A 10,686-nucleotide genomic window follows, 5' to 3' on the forward strand; every position below is an offset into this window, starting at 1 on the left:
CCCAGACAATCTCACTCTCACTCCATTACCATCACCCTCACCCTCTCGCTCTCACTCCATCACCGTAACACTGACCCCCTCACACTCACAACATTAACCTAACACTGACCCACTCGCTCTCACTCCATCACCGTCACCCTGGCTCCCTCACACTCACTCCATCACCGTCGTCCTGACTCTCTCACACTTACTCCATGACAGTCACCCTGACCCCCTTACATTCAGTCGATCACCGTCACCCTTACCTCCTTACACTCACTCCATCACCGTCATCATAACCACCTCACACTCACTCCATCACTGTAACCGTAAACCCCTCACACTCAACCCATCACCGTCACCCAGACAATCTCACTCTCACTCCATGACCATCACCCTCACCCTCTCACACTCACTCCATCACCGTCACACTGAACCCCTCACACTCACACCACTACCCTAACAATGACCCACTTGCTCTCACTCCATCACCGTCACACTGATCCTCTCACACTCACTCCATCACCGTCACCCTGACCCTCTCACACTCACTCCATCACTGTCACCCTGTCACACTCACACACATGCCATCTCCATCACCCTGACCCTCTCGCACTCACTCTTGACCCCCTCACATTCACTCCATTGCGGTCACCCTGACCTACACGCACTTACTCCATCACCGTTAGCCTGACCCCCTCACAATCACTCAAGCACTGTCACACTCATCCCCTCACACTCATTCCATCACCGTCATACTGATCCCCTCACACTCACTCCATCACCGTGACCCTGACCATCGCACACTCACTCCATCACCATCACCTTGACCCTCTCACACTCACTCCTTCAATGCCACTCTGAGACACACACACTCCATCACCATCAAACTGACACCATCATACTCACTCCATCATCGTCACACTGACCCACTCGCTCTCAGTCCATCACCTTCACACAGATCCCCTCAGACTCACTCCATCACCGTCACCCTGTCACCCTCACACACACGCGATCTCCGTCACACTGACCCTCTCACACTCAGTCCATCACCATCATCTTAACCACCTCAAACTCACTCCATCGTGGTCACTCTGATCCACACATACTTACTCCCTCACCATTACCCTGACCCCCTCACAATCACTCCATGACTGTCACACTGATCCCCTCACACTCATTCCATCACCATCATACTGATCCCCTCACACTCACTCCTTCACCGTGACCCTGATCATCTCACACTCACTCCATCAACGCCACGCTGACACACACACACTCCATCACCATCACACTGACACCCTCACACCCACTCCATCATCGTCACACTAAACCACTCACACTCTCTCCATTATCATCACCCTGACCCTCTCACACTCACTCACTGTCACCCTGACCTCCTCACACTCACTCCATCACTGTCACCCTGACTCTCTCACACTCACTTCATTACTGTCGCCCTGACCCCATCACACTCACTCCATCACCATCACCCTCACCTCCTCACACTCACTCCATCTGCATTACCCTGACCCCCTCACACTCATTCCATCCCCGTCACCCAGACAATCTCACTATCACTCCATTACCATCACCCTCACGCTCTCACACTCTATGCATCACCGTCACCCTGACCCTCTCACACTCACTCCATTACCGTCGCCCTGAACCCCTCACAATCACTCCATCATAGTTACCCTGTACCCCTCACACTCACTCCATCACCGCACCCTGATGCCGCACACTCACTCCATCACTGTCACCTTGACGCTCTCACACTCATTCCATTAACGTCACCCTGAACCCCTCACAATCACTCCATCATAGTTCCCTGTAACCCTCACTTTCATTACTTTACCGTCACACAGACCGCCTCACACTCACTCCATCGCCGTCACCCTGACCCTCTCAGATTCACTCCATCACAGTTAACATCACCCCCTCACACTCACTCCATCACTGTCACCCTGACTCTCTCACACTCACTCCATCACAGTCAACATCACCCCCTCACACTCACTCCATCACCGTCACACTGATCCCCTTACACTCACTCCATCACCATCCCCCTGACCCACTCGTGCTCACTCCATCACCGTCAACACATCGCGTCACACTCGCTCTATCAACGTCACCCTGACCCACTCACATTCACTCCATCACGTCACCTTGACCCACTCTCACTCACTTCATCACTGTCACCCTGAGCCCTCACACTCACTCCGTCATCGTCAATTTGACCCACCCACACTCACTCCATCACCGTCACACTGATCCCCTCAACATCACTCAATGACCGATACAGTGACCCACTCGTGCTCACTCCAAAACAGTCACACTGACCCTCTCACACTCACTCCATCAACATCACACTGAGCCCCTAACTCTCACTCCATCACCCTCACCCTGACACCATCACATTCACTCCATCACCATCACCCTGCCCCCCATACTCACTCCATCACCGTCGCCCACACTCACTACACTCACTCAATCACTGTCACCCTGACCCCCTTACACTCACTCGATCACCGTCACCATTACCTCCTGACTCTCACTCCATCCCCCTCACACCGAACCTCTCACACTCACTCCATCACCGTCACCATGACCACCTCGCACTCACTCCATCACTGTAACAGTGACCCACTCACTCTCACTCCATCACCATCACACTGACAGCATCACACTCAACCCGTCACCGTCACCCTGATTCCCTCACACTCACTCCATCTGCATCACCCTGAACGCCTCACACTCACACCATCGCCGTCACCCAGACAATCTCACTCTTACTCCATTATCATCACCCACACCCTCTCAAACTCACTCCATCACCGTCACACTGACTCCCTCACACTCACACCATTACCCTAACACTGACCCACTCGCTCTCACTCCGTCACTGTGACACTGATCCCCTCACACTCACTCCATCACCGTCACCCTGACCCTCTCACACTCACTCCATCACCATCACTCTCTCACACTCGTACACACGCTATCTCCAATACCCTGACCCACTGGCACTCACTCCATTACCGTCATCTTGACCCCCTCACACTCACTCCATCGCGGTCAACCTGACCCACACGTACTTACTCCATCACCGTTACCCTGACCCTCCCACAATCACTCAAGCACTGTCACACTGATCCCCTCACACTCATTCCATCACCGTCATACTGATCCCCTCATACTCACTCCATCACCGTGACCCTGACCATCTCACAGTTAATTCATTACCATCATCTTGACCCTCTCACACTCACTCGTTCAACGACACCTGACACACACACACTCCATCACCATCAAACTGACACCCTCACACTCCCTCCATCATCGTCACACTGACCCACTCGCTCTCACTCCATCACCATCACACTGATCCCCTCACACTCACTCCATCACCGTCAACCTGACCCTCTCACACTCACTCCATCACCGTCACCCTGTCACACTCACACACACGCCATCTCCATCATGCTGACCCTCTCGCACTCACTCCATCACCGTCATCTTGACCCCCTCACACTCACTCCATCGCGGAAACACTGACCCACACTACTTACTCCATCACCGTGACCCTGACCCCCTCACAATCACTCCATCAATGTCACACTGATCCCCTCACACTCATTCCATCACCGTCATACTGATCCCCTCACACTCACTCCATCACCGTGACCGTGACCATCTCACACTCACTCCATCAATGCCACCCTGAGACACACACACTCCATGACCATCACACTGACATCCTCACACTCAGTTTATCATCGTCACACTGACCCTCTCACAATCACTCTATTACCTTTACCTGAGCCCCTCACACTCACTCCATCATAGTCACCCTGACCCTCTCACACTCACGCCATCACCGTCACACTGATCCCCTCATCTCACTCCACTTTCTCCATCGCCGTCCCCTTTCACCCCTCACACTCACTTCAACACCCACACCCTGACCCCCTCACACTCACTCAATCATTGTCACCCTGACCCCCTCACACTCAGTCCATCACCGTTGCCCTGACTCTCTCATACTCACTCCATCACTGTCGCCCTGATCCCATCACACTCACTCCATCACCGTCACACTGATCCACTCACACTCACTCCATCACTGTCAACCTGACTCTCTCACATTCACTCCATCACCGTCACCCTGACCCCTCACACTCACTCCATCACCGTCACCTTGAATCTCTCACACTCATTCCATCACTGTCGCACTGACCCCATCACACTCCCTCCATCACCACCACCCTCACCCCCTCACACTCATTCCATCACCATCACTCTGACCCACTCGTGCTCACTCCATCACCATCAACAGATCACGTCACAGTCATTCTATCAACGTCACCCTGACCCACTCACACTCACTCCATCACGTCACCTTGACCCTCTCACACTCACCCCATCTCCATCACCCTGACCCCCTCACGACCACTCCATCACTGTCACTCTTACCCTCTCAAATTTGCTCCATCACGGTCACGCAGGTACAATCACACTGACTCCATGATCATCGCCCTGAACCCCTCACAGTCACTCCATCACCGTCACACAGAAACCCTCTCACTCACTCCATCATTGTCACAATGACCCTCCCACACTCACTCCATCAACGTTACACTGACCCCCTCACACTCATTCCATCATCGTCACCCTGACCATCCACACAGACTCCATCACCGTCACACTGATCCCCTCACACTCACTCCATGAACGTAACACTGACCCACTTGTGCTCACTCCATCACAGTCACCCTGACACTCTTTGTGCTCACTCCATCACAGTCACCCTGACACTCTCACACTCACTCCATCAACATCACACTGACCTCCTGTTTCTCACTCCATCACCCTCACCCTGACACACTCACACTCACTCCCCTCACACTCATTCCATCACCGTCACACTGATCACCTCACACTCAATCCATCACCGTCACCCTGACCCCCTCTACTCACTCCACCGCTGTCACCCTGACCCCCCTCACACTCACTCCATCATCGTCACCCTGATCCCCTCACACTCACTCCATGACCGTTACAGTCACTCAGTTGCGCTCACTCCATCACTGTCGACTAATCACGTCACACTCACTCCATCAACGTCACCCTGACCCACTCATACTCACTCCATCACCGTCACGTTGATCCACTCATATACACGCCATCACCGTCAGCCTGACCCGCACATACCCGATCACCGTCATCCTAACTGCCTCACACTCACTCCATCATCGTCACCCTGACCCGCTCACAATCACTCCATCATTGTCACACTGATCCTCTCACACTTGCTCCATCACCATCACGCTGGTACCCTCACACTGACGACATGACCGTCACCCTGAACCCCTCACACTCACTCCATCTCCGTCACACTGAAACCCTCACACTCACTCCATCACCGTCACCCTGACCCTCTGACACTCAAGTCCATCAACATCACACTGACCTCCTGACACTCACACCATCACCATCACCCTGACTTCCCACACTCACTCCATCTCCGTCACACTGAAACCCTCACACTCATTCCATCATCATCACCCTGACCCTCTCGCACTCACTCGATCACCATCACCCTTACCTCCTGACACTCACTCCATCACCCTCACACCGAACCTCTCACACCGTCACCATGACCACCTCACACTCACTCCATTACTGTAACAGTGAACCCCACACTCTCACTCCATCACCGTCACCCTGACAGCATCATAGTCAAACCATCACCGTCACCCTGATCCCCTCACACTCACTTCATCTGCATCACCCTGAACCCCTCACACTCACTCCATCATCGTCACCCAGACAATCTCACTCTCACTCCATTACCGTCACCCTCACACTCTCACACTCACTCCATCACCGTCACACTGATCCCCTCACACTCACTCCATCACCGTAACCCTGTCCCTCTCACATTCACTCCATCGCCATCACCCAGAAAATCTCACTCTCACTCCATTACCGTCACCCTCACACTCTCACACTCACTCCATCACCGTCACACTGATCCCCTCACACTCACTCCATCACCGTAACCCTGTCCCTCTCACATTCACTCCATCGCCATCACCCAGAAAATCTCACTCTCACTCCATTACCGTCACCCTCACACTCTCACACTCACTCCATCACCGTCACACTGATCCCCTCACACTCACTCCATCACCGTCCCCATCACGCTCAGTCCATCACCATCACCATGACCCCCTCTCACTCACTCCATCACTGTCATCCTGACCCTCCCACACTCACTCCGTCAACGTCACACTGACCCCCTCACACTCATTCCAGCATCGTCACACTGATCCCTTCATACTCACTCCATGACCGTTACACTGACCCACTCGCGCTCACTCCATCACTGTCAACTAATCACGTCACACTCATTCCATCAAGGTCACCCTGACCCACTCACACACGCGCCATCACCGTCACCCTGATCCGCACATACCCCATCACCGTTATCCTGACTCCCTCACACTCACCCCATCGCCATCACCCGGACCCTCTCACACTCACTCCATCACCGTCACCCTCACCCCTCACACTCACTCTATCGCTGTCACCCTCACCCCCTCACACTCACTCCATGACTGTCAAACTGACCACCTCACACTCACTCCATCACCATCACACTGATCACCTCACACTCACTCCATCACAGTAACCCTGACCCCCTCACACTCACTCCATCGCTGTCACCCTGACCTCCTCACACTCACTCCATCATCGTCACACTGATCTCTTCACACTCACTCCATGGCCGTTACACTGACCCACTCACACTCACGCGATCACAGTCACCTTGTCCCTCTCATACACACGCCATCACCGTCAACCTGAGCCGCACATACCCCATCACCGTCATCCTGACTCCCCCACAATCAGTCCATCATTGTCACACTGAAACCCTCACACTCACTCCATCACCGTCACCCTAACCCTCTCACAATCACTCCATCAACATCACACTGACCTCCTGACACTCACACCATCACCCTCAACCTGACCTCCCACACTCACTCTATCACTGTAACCCTGACCCCCTTAAACTCACTCGATCACCGTCACCCTTACCTCCTGACACTCACTCCATCACCCTCACGCCGAACCTCTCACACTCACTCCATCACCGTCACCATGACCACCTCACACTCAGTCCATCACTTTAACCGTGAACCCCTCATTGTCACTCCATCACCGTCACCCTGACAGCATCATACTCAACCCATCACCCTCACAATGATCCCCTCACACTCACTTCATCTGCATCACCCTGAACCCCTCACACTCACTCCATCACCGTCACCCAGACAATCTCACTCTCACTCCATTACCATCACCCTCACACTCTCACACTCAATTTATCAACGGTCCCCCTGATCCCTGATACACCGCCACCTTGACCCCACACACTCACTCCATCACCGTCAGCCTCAACCTCTCACAATCTCTTCATCATCGTCAAACTAACCCCCTCCCACTCAGTCCATCACCGTCACACTGAACCCCTCACACTCACTCCATCAACATCACACTGATTCCCTGACTCTCACTCCATCACCCTCACCCTGACACCCTCACACTCACTCCACCACCGTCACCCTGACGTCCCACACTCATTCCATCACCGTCGCCCACACTCTCTCACACTCACTCAATCACTGTCACCCTGACCCCCTTACACTCACTCAATCACCGTCACCCTTACCTCCTGACACTCACTCCATCACCCTCACTCCGAACCTCTCACACTCACTCCATCACCGTCACCCTGACGTCCCACACTCATTCCATCACCGTCGCCCACACTCTCTCACACTCACTCAATCACTGTCACCCTGACCCCCTTACACTCACTCAATCACCGTCACCCTTACCTCCTGACACTCACTCCATCACCCTCACTCCGAACCTCTCACACTCACTCCATCACCGTCACCATGACCACCTCACACTCACTCCATCACTGTAACAGTGACACCCTCACTCTCACTCCATCACCATCACCCTGACATCATCACGCTCAACCCATCACCGTCACCCTGATCCCCTCACACTCACTCCATCTGCATGACCCTGATCCCCTCACACTCAATCCCTCGCCATCACCCAGACAATCTCACTCTCACTCCATTTTCGTCGCCCTGACTCTCTCACACTCACTGCATCACTGTCACCCTGACCCGTTTGCACTCACTCTATCACCATCACCTTTACCTCCTGACACTCAGTCCATCACCCTCACCCCGAACCTCTCACACTCAATTGATCACCGTCACCCTGACTCCCTGATACTCACTCCATCACCGTCACCCTGACCTCCTCACACTCACTCCATCGCTGTCACCCTGACGCCACATGCTCACTCCATCACCGTCACCCTGACCCTCTCACACTCACTCCATTACCGTCAGCCTGACCCCCTCACACTCACTCCATCACTTCACCCTGACGCCACATGCTCACTCCATTACCGTCATCCTGATCCTCTCACACTTATTCCATTACCGTCACCCTGAACCCCTCACAATCATTCCATCATACTTACCCTGTACCGCTCACACTCACTCCATTACCGTCACCCTGACCGTCTCAGATTCAATCCATCACCGTCACACTGATCCCCTCACAGTCACTCCATCAACTTCACCTTGACCCTCTCACACTCACTCCATCACCGTCACCCTGACCCCCTCACACTCACTCCATCACTTCGCCCTGACGCCACATGCTCACTCCATTACCGTCACCCTGACCCTCTCACACTCATTCCATTACCGTCACCCTGAACCCCTTTAAACTCACTCCATCAGTGTCACACTGACTCACTCACACTCACTCCATTACCGTCACACTGACACCCTCAGATACACGACATCACTGTCACATTGACCACAACACATTCACTCCATCACCGTCATACTCATCTCCCACACACTGACACCATCACCCACACCCTGACCCGCTCACACTCATTCCATCGCCTTCATCTTGAACCCCTCACATTCACTATATCACTATAAAACTGACACACTCACTATCACTCCATCACGATCACCCTGACACCATCACACTCATTCCATCACCGTCATATTGATCCCCTCACACTCACTCTATCACTGTCAACCTGACACAATCACAATCACTCCATCACCTTCACCCTGACCCGCTCGTACTTACTCCATCACCATCACCCTGACCCACTCACAGTCATTCCATGACTGTCAACCTGTCCCCCTCACACTCACTGCATCACCGTCAAACTGACCTTCTCACACTCACCCCATCTGCGTGACACTGACCCCCTCACACTCACTCCATCTCCGTCACACTGATGCCCACACTCACTCCATCGCTGTCAACCTGGCACACTAACAATCACTGCAGCACCCTCACCCTGACCCCTTCACACTCACTACATCACTGTCACACTGATACCATCGCACCCACTCCATCACCATCACCCTGACCCCATCACACTCACTCCATCAACTTCACCCTGACCCTCTCACACTCACTCCATCACCGTCACACTGACTCCATTAAACTCACTCTATTATCGTCATACTGATCCCCTCATACTCACTCCATCACCCTTACCCTGACAAACTCACACTCACTCCATCACCTTCACACCAACCCCCTCTCACTCACTCCATCACAGTCACCCTGATCCTCTCACACTCACTCCATCACCATCACACTGATCCCATCACCCTCACTCTATCAGCGTCACACTGTTCCCCTCAAACTCACTTCATCACCGTCACCCTGACTCCCACACACTAAATCCATCATCGTCACACTGTCAATCCCACACTCTCTCCATCATGTTGACACTGATCCCCTCACACTCACTCCATCACCATCACTCTGAGCACCTCACACTCACTCCATCACCGTCATCTTGACCCCATCACACTCATTCCATCACCGTCATCTTGACCCCCTCACGCTCACTCCATCACCATCACCCTGACTCCACCACAATCACTCCATCCCATTCATTCTGATCCCCTCACACTCACTCCATCACCGTCACACTGAACCTCTCACACTCACTCTATCTCCAACTGACTGACCCCCTCACACTCACTCCATCACTGTCATCCTGAATCTCTCACACTCACTCAATCAACGTCACTTCAACCCTCTCACACTCACTCCATCACCGTCACACTGACCTCCGCACACTTACTCCATCACCGTCACCCTGAAACCCTCACAGTCACTCCATCCCCGTAACACTGACCCCGATACACTCACTCCATCATTCTCACCATGACCCCGAAACACTCATTCCATCACCGTCACCCTGACCCCGACACACTCAGTCCATCACCGTCACCCTGAACCCGACACACTCACTCCTTCTCCCTCCTTTTGACCCCCTCACACTCACTCCTTTACCATTACCCTGACACCATCACACTCAATCCATCTCCGTCACACTGACTCCATTACACTCACACTGACACCCTCAGAAACACTACATCACTGTCACATTGACCACCTCACATTCACTCCATCACCGTCTCACTGACTCCCACACACTGACACCATCACCCTCACCCTGACACGCGCTCACTCATTCCATCACCGTCATCTTGACCCCCTCACGCTCACTCTATCACTGTCAACCTGACACACTAACAATCACTCCATCACCATCAC

This window comes from Chiloscyllium plagiosum, chromosome 8 (assembly GCF_004010195.1).
Source record: "Chiloscyllium plagiosum isolate BGI_BamShark_2017 chromosome 8, ASM401019v2, whole genome shotgun sequence".
Lineage (NCBI taxonomy): Eukaryota > Metazoa > Chordata > Chondrichthyes > Orectolobiformes > Hemiscylliidae > Chiloscyllium > Chiloscyllium plagiosum.